Source organism: Meles meles, chromosome 7, assembly GCF_922984935.1.
Source record: "Meles meles chromosome 7, mMelMel3.1 paternal haplotype, whole genome shotgun sequence".
NCBI lineage: Eukaryota > Metazoa > Chordata > Mammalia > Carnivora > Mustelidae > Meles > Meles meles.
This window is the reverse complement of record NC_060072.1, coordinates 33197143-33217728: the sequence shown is the minus strand read 5'-3', so window position 1 is coordinate 33217728 and position 20586 is coordinate 33197143. Positions and strand designations below refer to the sequence as shown.

Here is a 20586-nt window from a genome sequence, read left to right as displayed (position 1 = left end):
ATCAGTTGCATTTCTGTACACCAACAACAAGACTGAAGAAAGAGAAATTAAGGAGTCAATCCCATTCACAATTGTACCCAAAACTATAAGATACCTAGGAATAAACCTAACCAAAGAGACTAAGAATCTATACACAGAAAATTATAAAGTACACATGAAAGAAATTGAGGAAGACACAAAGAAATGGAAAAATGTTCCATGCTCCTGGATTGGAAGAATAAATATTGTGAAAATGTCTATGCTACCTAAAGCAATCTACACATTTAATGCAATCCCTATCAAAATACCATCCATTTTTTTCAAAGAAATGGAACAAATAATCCTCAAATTTATATGGAACCAGAAAAGACCTCGAATAGCCAAAGGAATATTGAAGAACAAAGTCAAAGTTGGTGGCATCACAATTCCGGACTTCAAGCTCTATTACAAAGCTGTCATCATCAAGACAGCATGGTACTGGCACAAAAACAAACACATAGACCAGTGGAACAGAATAGAGAGCCCAGAAATCGACCCTCAACTCTATGGTCAACTCATCTTCGACAAAGCAGGAAAGAATGTCCAATGGAAAAAAGACAGCCTCTTCAATAAATGGTGCTGGGAAAATTGGACAGCCACATGCAGAAAAATGAAATTGGACAACTTCCTTACACCACACACGAAAATAGACTCCAAATGGATGAAGGACCTCAATGTGAGAAAGGAATCCATCAAAATCCTTGAGGAGAACGCAGGCAGCAACCTCTTCGACCTCAGCCGCAGCAACATCTTCCTAGGAACAACGGCAAAGGCAAGGGAAGCAAGGGCGAAAATGAACTATTGGGATTTCATCAAGATCAAAAGCTTTTGCACAGCAAAGGAAACAGTTAACAAAACCAAAAGACAGCTGACAGAATGGGAGAAGATATTTGCAAACGACATATCAGATAAAGGGCTAGTATCCAAAATCTATAAGGAACTTAGCAAACTCAACACCCAAAGAACAAACAATCCAATCAAGAAATGGGCAGAGGACATGAACAGACATTTCTGCAAAGAAGACATCCAGATGGCCAACAGACACATGAAAAAGTGCTCCACGTCACTCGGCATCAGGGAAATACAAATCAAAACCACAATGAGATATCACCTCACACCAGTCAGAATGGCTAAAATTAACAAGTCAGGAAATGACAGATGCTGGAGAGGATGTGGAGAAAGGGGAACCCTCCTCCACTGTTGGTGGGAATGCAAGCTGGTGCAACCACTCTGGAAAACAGCATGGAGGTTCCTCAAAATGTTGAAAATAGAACTACCCTATGACCCAGCAATTGCACTACTGGGTATTTACCCTAAAGATACAAACATAGTGATCCGAAGGGGCACGTGTACCCGAATGTTTATAGCAGCAATGTCTACAATAGCCAGACTATGGAAAGAACCTAGATGTCCATCAACAGATGAATGGATCAAGAAGATGTGGTATATATACACAATGGAATACTATGCAGCCATCAAAAGAAATGAAATCTTGCCATTTGCGACGACGTGGATGGAACTAGAGCGTATCATGCTTAGTGAAATAAGTCAATCGGAGAAAGACAACTATCATATGATCTCCCTGATATGAGGACATGGAGAAGCAACATGGGGGGGTAGGGGGATAGGAGAAGAATAAATGAAACAAGATGGGATTGGGAGGGAGACAAACCATAAATGACTCTTAATCTCACAAAACAAACTGGGGGTTGCTGGGGGGAGGTGGGATTGGGAGAGGGGGTGCGGGCTATGGACATTGGGGAGGGGAGGCGAACCATAAGAGACTATGGACTCTGAAAAACAACCTGAGGGTTTTGAAGGGTCAGGGGTGGGAGGTTGGGGGAACAGGTGGTGGGTGATGGGGAGGGCACGTTTTGCATGGAGCACTGGGTGTTGTGCAAAAAGAATGAATACTGTTACGCTGAAAAAAAAATAAATAAATAAAAAGGGAAAAAAAAAAAAAAAAAAAAAAAAAAAAGAATGAGAGGTGATTCTTTTTCTTTTTATTTTTTTAATTTAATTTTATTTTATTTCAGTGTTCCAAAATTCATTGTTTATGCACCACACCCAGTGCTCCATGCAATACATGCCCTCCATAATACCCACCACCAGGCTCGGAACAGGCATTACCCTCTATACTCCAAATATGAACAGTGTGAAAGTGAGTTGTATAAGAGTCTTTGGGTTTGTTTTGTTTGTTTTTTTGTTTTTTTTAAATAACTTCTTTCTCACTTTGTTTCCTCACAGATAGTATGTATAAGGCAGAGCTTGATGTATTCAGACAAACCTTCAAATTCCAATTCTGCCACTTGCAAAGTGGCAAACTTGGGCAATTACTTAACCTTTCTTAGTCAGTTTCACTCTTCTGTAAAATGATTATAATAATGGCCCAGCAGTATTGTTCAGGTTGAATGGTGTAACACAGAACAAGTACATAGTGTAATGCCTAGCATATGGTACAGATACACTCATGAAAATATGCATATACAATTTTTAAGAAGTTTTATATTTTTAATATTTCAATTCTGGGTAAACTTGCTTTCTGTCGATTACAGAGAACGTAAAATTTTAGTTGAAATGATCAGACATCACTATCTAGTGTTTGTAAGGTATGTCCACTGAATCTGGGTGAGCCCATCAACTATTTATGTGGAGGAGTTGAGACAGCAAGAGTATCTTTCAGTGGCAAGTCTGGAGATAAATTAAGGACTATATCCAAGTCTGGAGATAATTTAAGGATAATTTAAGGACTTCAGGAAACACCTGAACTCCAAGCAAAGTGTTAGAGTCTTTCATATTCCTTTTTTTCCCCCAGATCTAGAGAATTTTCTTGATTGTTTTGATATACGGGAGGGTGGTTGTACACTAACCCATTCTGCATGCTTTAATAGAATTAGAGTAGTGGGTAATGTTTGTGATAATCCACAATTAGCAAAAGTATAATCTATATATAGTAAGCAATATTTGTGAAAATACAACAGTTTGAAATAAAATAAGATTAAATTCCAAATAAGTCACAATTTCTTTTTTTTTTCCCTTTCTTGGTTTTAAGTTTTAATGTAAATTCTAATTAGTTAACATACAGTATAATATAGTGTAACATATAGTGTAATAATGGCTAACATGTGGGACACCAGGGTGGCTCAGTTGGTTAAGCAGCTGCCTTTGGCTCAAGTCATGATCCCAGCCTACTGGGATCGAGTCCCACATCAGGTTCCTTGCTCAGCAGGGAGCCTGCTTCTCCCTCTGCCTCTGCTGCCACTCTGCCTGCCTGTGCTCTCTCTCTCTGACAAATAAATAACTTTAAAAAAATGAATAACATATATAATAATGGATATATACATATATATATATGTATGTGGATATATACCACATATTCTTTATACATTCATCAGTCCATGGACATTTGGGCTCTTTCCATAATTTGGCTACTTTTGATAATGCTGCTATAAGCATTGGGGTGCATGTGTCCCTTAGAATCAGTACTTTTGTATCCTTTGGGTAAATACTTAGTAGCACAATTGCTGGGTCATCGGGTAGTTCTAGTTTCAACTTTTTGAGAAACCTCTGTACTGTCTTCCAGAGTGCCTGCACCATTTTGCATTCTCACAACAGTCTAAGAGGGTTCCCCTTTCTCTGCATCCTTGTCAACACTTGATGTTTTCTGTGTTGTTAATTTTAGCCATTCTGACAGGTATGAGGTGGTATCTCATCATGGTTTTGATCTTTATTTCCCTGATCCTGAGAGATGTTGAGCATCTTTTCATGTGTCTGTTGGCCAGCTAGTCTTAAATGGATCATTTGGTTTTTTGGGTGTTAAGTATGATAAGTTCTTTATATATTTTGGATACTAACTCTTTATCAGGTAAGTCATTTGCAAATATTTTCTCCCATTCCATAGGCTGCTTTTTAATTTTGTTGATTATTTCCTTCACTGTGCAGAAGCTTTCTGTCTTGATGAAGCCCCAATGTTCATTTTGTTTTTGTTTCCCTTGCCTCCAGCAAAGTGTCTACTCAAACGTTGCCTATAGCTGGTATCAAAGAGGTTGCTGCCTCTGTTGTCCTCTAAGATTTTCATGGTTCCTGTCTCACATTTGGGTGAGAATTTATTTTTGTGTATGGTATAAGAAAGTGAACCAGATTTATTCTTCTGCATGTTGCTGTCCAGATTTCCCAACACCATTTGTTGAACCATTTGTTGAACAACAACCATTTGTTGAAGACACTGTCATTTTTCCAATGGACATTCTTTCCTGCTTTGTTAAAGATTAGTTGTCCATATAGTTGTGGGTTCATTTCTGGGTTTTTTATTCTGTTCCACTGATCTATGTGTCTGTTTTTGTGCCAGTACTATACTGTCTTGATCACTACAGCTTTGTAACATAATTTGAAGTCCAGAATTGTGATCCCTCCAGCTTTGGTTTTCTTTTTCAACATTACTTTGGCTATTTGGGGTTTTTCCTGGTTCCATACAAATAGTAGGATTGTTTGTTCCAGCTGTCAAAAACACTGGTGGTATTTTGCTAGGGATTGCATTGAATGTGTAGATTGCTTTGGGGTAGCATAGACATTTGAACAATATTTGTTCTTCCAATCCATGAGCATGGCATGATTTTCCATGCTTTATCCACTGAGCCACACAGGTACCCCTCTCATTTATTTCTGCTCTAATATTTATTATTTCCCTTGTTTTGTTGGCTTTAGGCTTCATCAGTTGTTCATTTTCTAGCTCCTTGAAGTGTAAGGTTAGGTTGTGTATTTGAGATTTTTCTTGCTCCTTGAAGTAGGCCCATATACTTCCTGCTTATGACCACGTTTGGTTCATCTCAAAGATTTTGCACTGTTGTGTTTTCATTTTCATTTGTTAGCTTGTGTGTGTGTGTGTGTGTGTGTGTGTGTGTGTGTGTGTATGTGTTTTCTTCCTTAGTTGCCTGGTCTGTATACCATCTATGGCCTCCCACTTCAGGAGTGCTGCTGGTGTATGCTGTGTATACTCTGCTATTGTGTTTTGGCTGTTCCTTCCCTCACGTCAGTCCTCTGCAGAGTTTCTCCTTTTCTACAGTGGGGAGTGTTTAGATTTATCCAGTGTGTGGTGGGTTTTAATTAGGTATGCGTTGGTCTGCTTGTTAAAAGAGACCAGATCCTATTTTTACTCAAGGTGAAGCTTTGCAGCACTCTATAATCAATAGACTTGTATATGTGTGTGTGTTGGGGGTGGTGGGGGTGAGCTGGTCTTCTGTGGGAGGGGCCTGCTGCTGCACACTCAGGCACACTTGCCCTAGTACAGAAACACCTGCAGAGCGCAGGGATATGGGGTTTGGTATAAGTGGCTCAGCCTCCACTGTAGGTGCTGTGCTGCTCACTTCGGTCCCTGCTAGGCAGGGGAGAAACATGGTGCCTGCCCTCTCCCTTTTCTCCCAAGAGGGGAGTTAGTCCCAGCCATTGTTCAGGATGCTTTCATAGAAGAGCGAACAATCTCCCTTTGTGCATCCCAGGCATCCCTTGGATCACTGCCTTCACCCTGTTTATGTCTAGGCTGTCGGCAGTGTACCTGTATTTTGTCTCAGGTGTGCTGGCTGAGTTTCAAAACTCCAAATTTTAGGGACCCAGTGTGGTATGGACTCATGTTAATCCTCTGGGGGAGACTCTGGTGCCAGTTTGTCCCAGAAGGGTAGTCAACAAAGGTGCAGTGCAGTTTGGAGTGGGGCTAAAGCACAGCAAAAAGCCAGCATCTAGGTTAGCCAGTGTCTCTGCCCCTATGCTAATGAATGGCATCTATATGCTCTTTTGTCCCAGAGAGGCAATGCCACCTCTCCCAAATGCACTCCAAGAAGGGGAACTCTCTCTTTCGTGCATCTCAGGGGATCCTCAGACCACACCGTCCACTCCCTGGTCTCTGCCCTCCTTCTCCGCAGGAGCACTGCTATGGCCCACCAGGTTCTACCTCAGCCGCGGTGTAGACTTCTAAAACTTCAGTCTTTGAGTTCTGCTCCTTGTAAAAATTCATGATAATCTGCCCCTCTGGTTTCCCCAGTCAATGGTTTTGGGAAGTGTTCTTCTTGTGCAATCCCCCGTGCACTGCTCTCCCTCTCCATCTCTCTCCCTTTCTCTTTCTCTCTCTTTCTCCTCTCTCCACAATTAGGACTTCCTCCCCTCCACAGCACCTGTGATTCTTTTCTTCCCCAAATCATGTCTCCACACCTCTTACCTTCCACCTTATGACCTCTCTTCTCCCTCTATTGTGCAGTTTGTTCTTCTCAGCCTCAGATTGATTTGTTCAGTGTCCAGATGATTTGATACTCACCTAGCTGTGTTTGAGGGATGAGATAGGTATAGGATCTCCCTATTAATCTGCCACCTTAACTTCTCCCCCATGAGCCATATTTTCTTATTGGGGTTCCTTTAACAGTAGCTGAGAAATCATGGAGAGTATTGGCAGACGCAACACCTAATAAATTTGGTCTTATAATGGTAACTCATGACTTAGGTCAGAGCTGTGGAAAAACAATTTGTTCAGGAACAAATTTTACTTACATTAAAATTTCCTGATCCTTCTTAGAAGATCATGAAATCAGTGTCTTTAGCCTTAAGTAACATGTATCCTGTTTACTAAAAGATACTATGTAACTCAGTTGATAGAAAGTACATATATATATATAGTATATACATCTCCTGGGGCCCTTGGTTGGCTCAGTCTGTTGAGCATACAACTCTTGATTTAGGCTCAGGTTATGATCTCAGAGTCAGGCTCTGTTTTGGGCTCCATGCTGAGCACAGAGTCTGCCTAAGATCGTCTCCCTTTGCCCCTCTCCTGCACACTCGCTCTCTCTCAACAGATAAATAAATCTTTAAAAACTAAATATAGTATGTACATCTGCTAAAAGTATAAGCAAGTAACAAGAGAAGACAGCAGAAGACCTCTAAGGCAGTTAATTAAAAGTAGAACAAGTCCCATTCTTACAAACAAGAAAAGCTAAGAGAAAAATTTTAATTACTCTTTCATGAACTTGCGAAAAGCTAAGCAATCAATAGAAAACAGAGTCTATTTGTAAAGATGGGCAAAATCGTTTCATTAATATTTATTTAATATTTGCCCTGTGACTTGGTTAACTAAATCACATCTCGGCAAAATAAATAAAAAATAAATAAATAAATAAAAATAAAGATAACTAGGTTATAATTGCCAAGATTATCAGAAATAATCTGATCTATTACTATCAGAAATAGTAAATAAACACTATTTATTTATGTATTTATAAATACTATTTATCACCAACCAAATATTGGTTGGTGATAAATAGTAGAAGTACATGGTGGAAGTTTACAAGTTTCAAAAATATTTTCCAAATGATCTACAGTGTCTATGGAAGGTGAGCTAGTACCATGAAATGGATTGCACAAATGTGAAACAAGTTTAAATCTTTACTGAAATTATAAGGACCACAATTGGAATTAATTTCCATTGAAGTAAAGGAATAAATCACTTCTGCTTCAGTAAATTAAATCAAATTGTATTTGCTCTTATTTGGATGTACGTTCTCTTGTTCTGTATCCAATAGAAACACAGAAATGTTCCCTTTTTTATTGTTTCAATGGAGGTTCCTCAAAATGTTGAAAATAGAACTACCCTATGACCCAGCAATTGCACTACTGGGTATTTACCCTAAAGATACAAACATAGTGATCCGAAGGGGCACATGTACCCGAATGTTTATAGCAGCAATGTCTACAATAGCCAGACTATGGAAAGAACCTAGATGTCCATCAACAGATGAATGGATAAAGAAGATGTGGTATATATACACAATGGAATACTATGCAGCCATCAAAAGAAATGAAATCTTGCCATTTGCGACGACGTGGATGGAACTAGAGCGTATCATGCTTAGTGAAATAAGTCAATCGGAGAAAGACAACTATCATATGATCTCCCTGATATGAGGACATGGAGAAGCAACATGGGGGGGTAGGGGGATAGGAGAAGAATAAATGAAACAAGATGGGATTGGGAGGGAGACAAACCATAAATGACTCTTAATCTCACAAAACAAACTGGGGGTTGCTTGGGGGAGGTGGGATTGGGAGAGGGGGAGCGGGCTATGGACATTGGGGAGGGGAGGCGAACCATAAGAGACTATGGACTCTGAAAAACAACCTGAGGGTTTTGAAGGGTCAGGGGTGGGAGGTTGGGGGAACAGGTGGTGGGTGATGGGGAGGGCACGTTTTGCATGGAGCACTGGGTGTTGTGCAAAAAGAATGAATACTGTTACGCTGAAAAAATAAATAAATAAATAAAAAGGGAAAAAAAAAAAGAAAAAAAAAAAAAAAGAGAGTAATAACCATATCCTCCACAACCCCACTTTCTCACATACCATTTTTGTATTTTTTTTGGCCCATTCACTCTCCACTTTCTTGTAGAGGTCATTAAAAGCTTAGCACAATAGAATAAAGTTTGTAGGTGTTTTAACAGCACAGAATGGAGTACATAAAAATAGGAAGATGGAGAAGAGAGAGAGATAAGAAATAGAGTAAGAAATGCCATTGAAAATTACTGGTAGAGTCAATGAAAAATATTGAATTTAAAGGCATTTGATCTCAGTCTATTATGTGACAACCATTATGAATTCACAAAATCTTCTAAAATTTGTTTGACTAAAAAATAAGTACAAGTATATTTATTTTACTTCTTTTTCAGGGCTTTGGTTTATAATGAATATTAATGAATATGTTAACAGAAAGTTTCTCTCTTTACTTTCTTCCTCCACCAGCAGCATATGCTATCCAATGATGTGATATCCTTGGGTATCAATTCAATATTGATATTGAATTCAAGCAAATATTCAAGAGATATGGTGAAATTTAATACTTTGGAAAAATTTGGGAAAGACACTTTTTTCTAGAATCTGTTATTGTCAAGAAGAGGCAGCTTAAATGACACCAGATTTCTTTGTGAAGACAATTTTGAAATGTTTCAATATAAATATAAGCATGATATTGTTGAATGACAATTTAAAACAATGAAAAACAAAAAGGATTGGAAAATTCTCAAGAGTTTCCAAAAAAAAAAAAAATTTCAGTTGGCATCAAAAGATAATTTAAGAAATTATGACACAATTTAGCAGACTCCATTTACAATAACAGCAAACAAATCTATGAAGTATTGAATTAACAAATAATGTATAACATTTGTGTGCAGTTATAAAATAATACTGAAAAATTATGAAAGATCTAAAGAAAAATTTTTTAAATCCTATTTTCGTGATATTAGGAAGACAATATAAAGATGTCTGTTTGCCTGAAGTTGACCTATAGGCTCAAAGAAATTTCAATTAAGTACAAACATTCTTTAATAAACATGGAAATCTGATTTGAAAAATGCCAACTGAAACCACAATAAAATATTACTACTATATTAATCAAGGCAGACTGCCAAAACAAAGTATCATAGACTAAGTGTTTAGTCAACAGAAACTTATTTTCTCACATTTTTGGAGGCTAAAAATTCAAGGTCAAGGTGCCAGCATGGTTTAGCTTTTTGTGAGAACTCTTTCTGGCTTGTAGATGGCTGCCTTTTCTTTGTGTCCTCACATGTAAAAGAGAGAGAGAGTGAACAAGCACTCTAATTTCTTTTCTTATAATGGTACTGTTGCCATTATGAAGGTCCCTTGGCTCTTGATGGACTCATTACACCTAATTATTTCCCCAAAATCCCATTTCCATATGCCATCACATTGGGATTTAGGAGTTCCATATGTGAATTTTGAGGAAACACACTTTGATCCAGAGAAACTACACAGCTATTACAATTTTTTAATTTAAAAAGAAAGACTGTCTTGCAGGATTTAAATTTTATGACTATTTTTCCTGTCATGGAAAAAGTACACACAAGAGATCTGCTATACAGCATTCCCTTTATACTTAAAAATACGGTACTGTATATTTACCACAAAAGGAAAGAAGAAAGAAAAAAAGAAAGAAAGAAAGAGAGGAGAAAAGAACATACCAGAATGCTGGTGAGAATGTAGAGAAATTGGAACACTCATACAGTTTATATAACTACTTTGGTAGTTTCTTGAAGTTTTAAATATATTACTATCTTTTAATCTAGCCATTCTATTCCTAGGAATTTACTTAAGAAAAATGAAAGTATATGTCCATATAAAGACTTGTATGTGAATGTTCATTAATATTTATTTGAAATAGTCAATAACTAAGAGTAACCCAAATGTCCACCAACAAGTAAATAAATAAAATTGCATTATGCCAATGCAATTAAATACTACTCAGCAATTAAAAGAGTTACCTATTGATAGGAAGAACAACATAGATGAATATGTTGTGTGAAAAAAGTCAGACAAAAAAGAGTTCATATTGTGTGAGTCAATTTATATAAAATCACAGAAAGAGCAAATTAATCTTTTGAAACAGAAAGTAGACCAATCATTGCCTATTGATAAGAGGAGGGTGTGGAGAGGGGTAAGAGGGAGAAAGGGTTTGCAAAGGAACATGGCGTAGTGGATATATTCATTATCTTTTTTTGTTTTTTAAGATTTTTTATTTATTTATTTGACAGAGAGAAATTACAAGAGAGGCAGGCAGAGAGAGAGGAAGGGAAGCAGGCTCTCCACCAAGGGGAGAGCCTGATGTGGGACTCAATCCCAGGACCCTGAGATCATGACCTGAGCTGAAGGCAGCGGCTTAACCCACTGAGCCACCCAGGCGCCCAATATATTCATTATCTTGATGGTGGTGATGAGTTCATAGGTGGATATATGTATCAGTAATTACCAAATTGTACAATTCAAATATACATAGTTTATTGTAAGTCAATCTTCCCTCAACAAAGCTGTTTTTATTTTTTTTTAAAGAATTTATTTATTTATTTGACAGAGAGAGATCACAAATAGGCAGGGAGAGTGGGAGAAACAGGCTCCCTCCTGAGGAGAAAGCCCAATGAAGTTCTCTATCCCAGGACCCTGAGATCATGACCTGAGCCGGAGGCAGAGGCTTAACCCACTGAGCCACCCAGGCGTCCCAACAAAGCTGTTTTTAAAATGTATGATTCTCACTTCCAGGCCTGATTCCAGCTACTGAACTAGCCCTTCTCTATAAAAAGCTATAAAACAGTACATACTACTTAATAAAATACACATCAGAGATTAGCCAAAGGGGGTCAGGACTGTGATAGCTAAGGAATGAGAAAGAAATGAATTGACCCCTATGCTTGTTGAGGCTTTCAGTCCAGAAGTTCAACCAAAGATGTTGCACAAGGAAAGGGGGTCAAAAACAGAGTGCAGCAGCCATGCTAAAACCAAGAAAACTGAAATCAAAATTCAGGAAGGCTAGATAGATTATTACATAAAAAAAGATCTCCACAGTCAAGGACATCTAAGAAATTTGCACTTCAATCTGGCTAAATACTGAGTAGCAGATGCTCAGGGTGAGACTCCACAAGGATAGCCAAAGAAGAACTACTGCAGAAAGAAACAACAGGGGACAATAAACAACTCTCCTAGGTGACACAGGACTTGGAGATGTTTGTGGTCCAGCCAACCACAGTGGGAATATTTCCTATAAGAACATTCAATGAAGATATTGGGAAGACAAAACCTTAAGAAAAGAATTACGCCAGCCTCAAAATAAAGGATACTGTATAACCACGCTAACAAATTTTAAAAACAAACCTGGAAAGAATCAAGCAAGTTGAAAATAAATTAACTGCCTGCTAGAAAAAATTCAACAGTCTCTAAAAGGAAGACAACAAAATGCAGAAACTCACAATGTACATCATGCAGGCATGAGATGACTAGAAGAATCAGGAAAATATGACTTGTAACAACAAAAAAAAGTTAATTCAAACAGATGATAGGAATAAGAGATTTAACATTCTATTACATATATCCTGGATAAATTTAACATCAGATTAGGGACTATATAGAAGAAAATCATCTCACACAAATACCTAGGAATCCTATCCCAAAGGAAAAACAGTGTTAAAAGAAACTAATATGCATTGACTTACGAGATAATATTCAGCCATCTAACATCGACATAATTGGAGTCTTAGAAGGGGAGGGAAGGATGGAAGAAATACTGCTTTCCCAGAGTTTAATAGAAAACAAATCCACAGATTGGAAAGCTCCTAGCACTCCTCACATAATACACAAAGCACATAACACAAAGCACAAAAAACATACTTAGATGGCCATTTAGAATAAACACAAACAACCTAGTTAGACAAATCCCAATGATTAATATGTTAAAGGTTCTAGTGGAAAAAGAGAACAATGTGGGTAAATAGATGAAGAAACTCATCAGAGAGATGAAAAAAAAAAATAAGAGAGGCCCCATAAGAAGTGGAGTATAGAAGTATAAAATCCTGAAGGAGAAATGTTTCTGCCAGGGGACCCAGTCACAATGTCATTAAAGTATAAACTACAGCTTCTGTCTGATCCTATCTCGGCAGGGACAATTGACCTGACCTTCAGAAAGCAGGGCTGCTCTTAGTACAAGCAAGAAGAATATATTTGGGGCATGGGCACTTCTAACTAGTCTTTTTCTTCATCTTGGCAATAAACAGACAAGTGCAACAGCTTTGGATGAGAAAAGCAGGATATCCAAGGACTCAGGACCTTAAAGGAATGGGTCCGAGTCAAGTGACTAAATTCACTGAGGCCAGCAGAGGTATCAGCTGATGTGAGGAAATTTAGAGTGGGTAATGGAGGAAGATTATAATAAATAACAGTTGCAACCTAAGACCAGCTTCAGTGGTGAGGTCTTCCTCTCCCAAGTTCTCCTCAGGAAAAGAGGTCATTCAAAATCCTAGAGGATCGCAGCATGGGTAGCAGACTATGTAATAGTACATGCTATATTGTGCTTCCTGCCCAGGACCCTTTTTGGAATAAAGGATTTCGATTCTTCAGCTGCTGGGAATGCTGCGCTGCTGGCAGAAAGGTCTTATCTGTGATTAAATCAGCTGAAGAAAGTCACCTCATCGAAGGTGATATTTCCCTTCTAAGGTGGTACACATCAACTGACTGATCAGTGTGGGGGGATAAAGGCATAAACCCTCTGCCCCATCTCAGGAAGATGCTGAAGGATCATCCCAGCTGAAGCCTTCATTAAGACTGCATCGCCATTCACCTTCTCCCTCTGTCCTACTACTTCCTTATCTCTTTCACAAGTGTCAATCATAAGAGCACACCCCGAAAACCTTTTAAATTCTAATTCTTCCTTCAGAGTCTGCTTTCCAGGGGACTTAGTTTGGCTAGAGGATACACCAAAAAAGAATGATATCTGGAAAAGACCGGCTTTTATAAATAAAGTAATAGTTAAAAATAATTTTAAAAGTTTAAAAGATGAGGGGCACTTGAGTGGCTCAGTGGGTAACGTGTCTGTCTTTAGCTGAGGTCATAATCCCAGGGTCCTGGAATTGAGCCCCACTTTGGGCTTCCTTTTCAAAAGGGAGTCTGCTTCTCCCTCTCCTTCTGCCCCTTTCCCTGCTCATGTTTTTTTCTTGTGCTCCCTTTCTCTCAAATAAATAAATAAAATCTTTTAAAATTTATTTTAAAAAAAGAAAACAGGGAATTTTTACATTATCACTTTTACTTCAGGCATAGAAACAGTCTATTCTGGATTGCAACAAGAAGAGAGAAGCCCTAAAGTAAAAGCAGTCGCAATTAAATGAAAAGTTTGAACTAAATAACTAACAAATTGTCTAAGACAAAAAACAAACAAAAAGCAAACATATTAAAAAAAAAAACAGAAAACACAGCTGCACAAGAAGAGAAATGAAATGATCACTGACTACAGTGAATAAATTTACATAAAGCTAATTTGTATACTAATTTTCAACTGTTACAATCCATCTCTTTGCAAAGGACAGAAGACAGAGATGGTTTCAGAAGAGTATTTGGATGCTATTAAACTTAAGAAACCAAAACTGCATCTACAGATGGCAGAAGTTGTAAGTCAGAGAGGAGGGTGAGCTAAAGAAAGGAAGGGAATATCATTTCAATGAGGAAAATAAAAAAAAATAACACCACTAGTTGAAGAAACAAATGCAAGTTTGGTGTTAGGGCTGAAAAAATAGGGATATTAGTTTCTGGGATGGATATAAATTCTTTGTTGAAGAAAGGCAGCTATTATCTACAAACTGATAAATAAAGATATGTAAGTATTTTTTTAAGGGATGCATGTCAGAAGAAAAAAATCACACGCAAGTATAAGACAGTGTTTTCTTTTGGGAAATGGAATTAGGAGTGGGAAGGAGGTATGCCATACAACTTTTTTTCTTTTTTTGAAGAATTAGGATATGTAGTTTGAGAAGTTAGATGTGAGACAACCTTAGCTGAAAATACAGAAATATTTTCTAATGAACAACATTAGAATAAACTACCTTCTAGAAGAGTGAACTTTATGTAAGAGACATTCCAATTTCAAATTCTATGGTTTGATGTGCTTTTAGTAGAAAGATTTTTAAAGAGCTGCTAGTAGATACCAAAATTGATTATTTTTAATACAATATTTAACTGCATTTTTGTAATAAGAAACCCTACAATTCTACTTTTTCTTCTCCATGTATATTTTACATTAAAATGACTTCAACTTTAAGAGATAAAACAACAAATTTAACTGAACTCAAGGCAAAATAAAGCCTTATATTAAATTTCCATGGAAGATAATTTTGCAGGAAACCTCTTAGAGAAATCAAAGGAAAAAGAAGCTAGAAGTACATAAACAAGTTATGTGGGAGAAATTGATTCTGTGAGGATAGATTTATTTGGTTTCATTTTCTCTGGGTAATATCAAATATACAATATATTTTATGAGGATTTTCTTATTGTCCATACTCAGTTTGAATTCATACCTCAGAGAAAAAAGATAATGTTGATCCTTACAGGTTATATTAAACTTTGTTTTTCAACACTTTTCACATAATTGAAACATTAGTACTAAACAGCCCAGTCTATGCTTGAGGGAGTAGCCACAACACATCTGAGTGACCCTTCACTGTCCCAGATTTCTGACAATACCTAGAAGGTGACCGGGCTCTCTAGAAGGGATAGCGCTGGCACCAGCTAGCCCACTTCCTTCTTGGACCACTGTAATTATTGAAACATGCCTCTCCATACAGAGCTTAATTTCTAGACCCTATAAATCAACAATATGACTTTTCTTTTTTTAAATATATATATTTTTTTATTTAGTTACTTAATTGACAGAGAGAGAGAGAGACAGAGAGACAGCAAGAGAGGGAACACAAGCAGAGAGATTGGGCAGGCTTCCCATGGAACAGGGAGCCCAATATGGGGCTCAATCCCAGGACCCTAGGATCATGACCTGAGCCTAAGGCACTTAACTGAGTCACCCAGGCACCCCAAGAATATGACTTTCCTTTCAAATATTATGGTTTTTTGGTACAATGAACTTATTATATAGTTGGATTAAGTGAGAGCTTCTAGATCTAAGACACCAACAACTGACTATATGTTACTGTATTATAATGTAATATAGTATGGTATGTTACCTTATCTTATATGAATATATAAATATAAATATACACATTATCTATATAAGTATAAAATGGAATACATTCTCTTTCAGCATCTATTCACAGCATCATAAGGGTACATCTCACTTTTAAGTGGCAGAAACTTCCTCAGATACATTCATTATTCAGAATTATTCTTGGTTCCTGTTACTAGTGGTTTTTAGCTTCTGTTCATTATGACTCTCAGGAAATGAGACTGCTAGTTTTATCTCTGACTTTTACCTCTGTGGTCTTACATCTTGGCCATAGTGTTAGTTAGTGATCAACTAACTACTAACATGTTTCCATCTCTGCTTTTTCCTACTCTCCCCATTTTGCCTGGAATTTCAACTTCTATCATCTGACCCTTAATTTTCAAGATGAAACAAATACCTTCTCTTTGTACAAAACTCAGGTTAAATATTTTCTGCAAGAAAGCTGTTTTGAGATCCACAGCAGATAATATTCAGAACTCCTTTGTGCTCTCACTGAAGCCCACACAGGTATCTAACAAGGAAGAACTTATTACCAACTCCATGTTATCTTCTATCTCTTCACAAACCAAATTATTCTGCACAATGCCAGGCCTATCTTGCCACAGTGCAATTCTGATCATATAATTTCCCTTCATAATTCCTTTTACAATAAAATTCAAAGGATGTAGTATGTTTAGCCTGGAATATAAGGTTCCTCATGATCTGATCCGGGAATATTTCTTCAGCATTAGCATTACCATTACACGCTCTCTCATATTGTTGCAACAAGCCACACAAACTTTCCACTTAGTCTCTCAGAGAGGCAGTGGGTGATTCTTTCATATCATTTAGAGCTAAGCTCAAATATCATTTCTTCAGAGAGGCATTTATCAACTCCTATATAAAATGGTTTTTCCCATCATTCATTTCCCGGCTCTGAATTCACTTAGCATTTATTGTTGTAAAGAATGGTGATGTTAGGGGCACCTGGGTGGCTCAGTGGGTTAAGCCTCTGCCTTTGGGTCAGGTCATGATCTCAGGGTCCTGGAATCGAGACCCGCATCGGGCTCTCTGCTCAGCAGGGAGCCTGTTTCCCCCTCTCTGCCTGCCTCTCTGCCTACTCGTGATCTTTCTCTCAAATAAATAAATAAAATCTTAAAAAAAAAAGAATGGTGATATTTAGTTATTTTCCTGGCTTCTTCCATTATAAAATAAGTTTAATGACAGTAGGGTTATTTTTTCTTGTTTTCTCTCTATTCCTAATACCTAAAATAATGTCCTTTTTTTAAAGTGAGTGAATAAATAAATGTTTATTTAGTGAGTGAATGAATATTTCTGCTTGTCACCTAGGAAACTCATTACTGTCTCAGCATCTTGCATTTCCCCTTCTTTCCATTGAGTATCTGAAAACTATAAAGAACCCAGTGATTATCTCTCTCAAAATGTTGAATATTTTAAGATTCAATCAGTAATAAATTTTAAAATGAAACTATCCACCCTAGTTTCAAAAAGAAACAAAATGTCAATCCCATAAAGTAGCAATGTTATAACTTCACAATACATTGAATTTTTATGGAAAACCTGTGGCGTGGTCCTTATCATTTCTCTTTCCGCCATGAAGCTCTACACTGGTCTGACCCAGCCCATGTTCCCACCACTACAAGACCTCCTTTATCACACCTTCCACAAAAATCCACTCATGCTTCTCCTTGCCCTTCCCAGCTTGGTGAAAGAAACTAGTCTGAAAAACCTTATTTGAGCAGAAATGTTTGATGTTTAATAATGGTTTGATTCCTCTTGTTCCGAGGTTTGTTTTTGTTTCAAACAATAAGAATCAAACCCCCCAAATGAGTAAATAATATGCAAGAAATAGGTTGTAATCCTTAGTAAGGAGAGATACTACTTTTCTTTTAGCTTTTCAAAGTATGTCACCTAAAAGGGTTCTTTGCATAAAGATTAGCAAATTTAAAGAAAAAGTGTACTAAAACACATTTTCTTTTAATCCTATCTATTAATAGTCAACGTTTTCATGGCAATAAAACATAACTAAAATTTATTGAGAACTTAACATGTATCAAATATTATGCTTTTCAAACATTATTTCATTTTGCCTGCATGGTAATACTACAAAAAAAAATCACTTCTTTTTAATGTTTTTTTAAAAGATTTTATTTATTTATTTGACAAAGAGAGAAAGACCGCATAAGCAGGGAGAGTGGCAGGCAGAGGGAGAAGCAGGCTCCTGGCTAAGCAGGGAGCCCTACGCAGGACTCAATCCCAAGACCCTAGGATCATGACCTGAGCCAAAGGCAGATGCTTAACTGACTGAGCCACCCAGGTACCGCAGGGAGCTAATTCTTTATATTAAAGCAATCACATTAAATTCACTCCTGGCATGGTCTTTGAGCCATCCACAGACATAGGTATTGTCTCTTGCTGTTTCTAAGTTGCCCTCAACCAAGAATTTCTATGCAGAGAGGACAAGCCCTTGAGAGCACTGCCATCTCTTTTTCCCTTTCCAGATTGCCTTTAGGTTGAGAAGAGTCTTTCCCTAAGTCATGGCGTCTTGTTGCTTCTGATTATAAAAAATCCTGAGGTTGGAAAGTTTACATCTCATAATATGATTATGCTTTCATTATTTGTTGTATGACATTTTACACCTTCTAAAAATTTGTATCTGACATGAAAATAGAACAGATAGATGAACATATAATCTTATATAAATGACAATTATAAATATTCCTTTTTCTGGTAGCATTTATTGAGGGAATAATAAAAGAGGAGAAGAATCATGGTAAATGAGAAAGTATAGAAGTGGAGTAGCAGAACAAAATATTAGGATCCCATATCAATTTTTGCATAATGAATTTAGAAACGGTATGGTTGGTCATGATAAAAGATTAATGGAAAGAAGCAGCATGTCCCAATGTCAATATTATTAGAGAGGCTGAAGTACTGAATTAACAAAGGTGAAACTCATAACTCTCCATCTTTATGTTTCTATGGAGGTTTTCAGCTGTAAACACTTTTATGTGAAAAGAATCGTGTTGCTATAGGACTATAATTTCAGTTTGCTTCAATAATGTGATGTAGCCTCCAAACTGATGCAAGTCCAGCTTCATGCAGATTCTTTTTTCTGTAAATCCTTTGGTTCCCTCTTCCTTTTTTTTTTTTTTTTTTAAGATTGTATTTATTTATTTATTTGACAGAGAAAGAGAGAACACAAGCAGGGGAGCAGGAGAGGGAGAAGCAAGCTTCCCTCCAAGCAGGGAGCCCAGTGCGGGGCTCTATCCCATGATCCTGGGATCATGACCTGAGCCAAAGGTAGACACTTAATCGACTGAGACACCCAGGCGCCCCTGGTTCCCTCTTTCTTCCTGGGTTGGATTTATCCTTATGCTAGCCTTCTTCAGAGTAGCAAACTACTGCAGGGGGCGACATGTTTTATTATCCCTGTCAAGTGAGGGCAAGATGTGTTTTTTCCTCCAACTATAAAACTAAGGCCAAGTATTCACTTTGATTAAAAATCCCTGAAAAAAAATCACACATTTGTTTAAACCAATAGTCTTAAAGTCTTCAGGCAAGATTATTGATTCAGATAGTAAACACACATCAGTACAGAGAAGTGAGTAAGAATTCAGATTTTAGAGTCAGACCGCTTCAGACCAAGCTTTGACTCCATCTTTAGCAGTTCTGTAACCTTGTGCAAGTTACTGTACATATGCATCAAGTCCTCATCTGTAAAATGAGGATAACAGTACTACTCCAAAGATTATATTATACAAATTTTGTGTCATTAAAACAAATATATTATACAAAATCTTTAATAACATATCTAGTTATCAAACTCTATTATGTATATTCTGTTTATATATATGAACAGATAAATAGTAATTATGTTAATGCAATTATATGTATATAGTCAAGATACATGTTATACAGTGTACATAGATATATTATACATCTATATGTACATGTAATCATGATTTTCCAGATTGCAGATGAGTTGACTTTTTATTGGTTAAAGAAATGCTGCATTTTATAAACATATTTTGTTTTAGTTTCTTCCATTCAAATAAGAATGAGTCAATTCTAAAGTAACTATAATTAAAGGATATGAGAGATTTGATACTATTTATGAATATCAGAGTTGTGAATGCATTTGAAAAAAGTATACTTTTATTTCAAGTTCTCTGATACATATTTTAAAATTCCAATTGTTTATTTAATTCTAACAATGTTATTTCTAACTACAGAGGCTGAAGAATTATGTAAAATAATAATAAAGAAATATCTCTTACTGCCTTATTGTTTTTTCTTTTTGTATCCATGAATGGTAAAAAACATGACCGATAAGATAAAAAACTTGTCTCTCTCTCTCTAAAGTCTCTTGAATTTAGGGTAAATTATCATAATCTTCTATATTTTAATGGCCCATTTGATTTTTCTTATCTTTTTAAATCTAATTTTGTTACAGGTTAATATGGCACAGGTTTAATATATTCCATCTTTATTTTTTTTAAATAAGATTAAGGGAGTGGTAAGATGAAAAAACCAATAGCTCCTTAGGATTATAAAATTATGAAGGCAGGGGCGCCTGGGTGGCTCAGTGGGTTCGGCCGCTGCCTTCGGCTCAGGTCATGATCTCGGGGTCCTGGGATCGAGTCCCGCATCGGGCTCTCTGCTCAGCAGTGAGACTGCCTCCCTCTCTCTCTCTCTACCTGCCTATCTACTTGTGATCTCTCTCTGTCAAATAAATAAATAAAATCTAAAAAAAAATAAAAATAAAAATAAATAAAATTATGAAGGCAATTTTCAATATGCAATAGGCAAAGTAAAAAGTAAGTACGTGACACAATGATAATATACTTAATATAGTTCAAGAAATTTATAACATTCTTATAGGTGTTATGTTTCAGGTTATTGCTCAAAGGAATTTTACAGCAATGAAAAAAATAACTAATAGTTGTAAAAAATGTAATTGAATTTATAATATATCCTTTTTCTATCTTTACTTATTAAAATTATCTAAAAATAAATTTTAGTTCCATGCTTTAGGTT

At 36.8% G+C, this 20586-nt stretch overlaps 1 protein-coding gene across 1 annotated transcript in view; it reads right to left on the bottom strand.

Moving 5' to 3' along the window:
• MGAT4C (MGAT4 family member C) overlaps positions 1 to 20586 on the bottom strand; it is a 682332-nt gene that overhangs the window by 295356 nt on the left and 366390 nt on the right. The window lies entirely within an intron of this gene.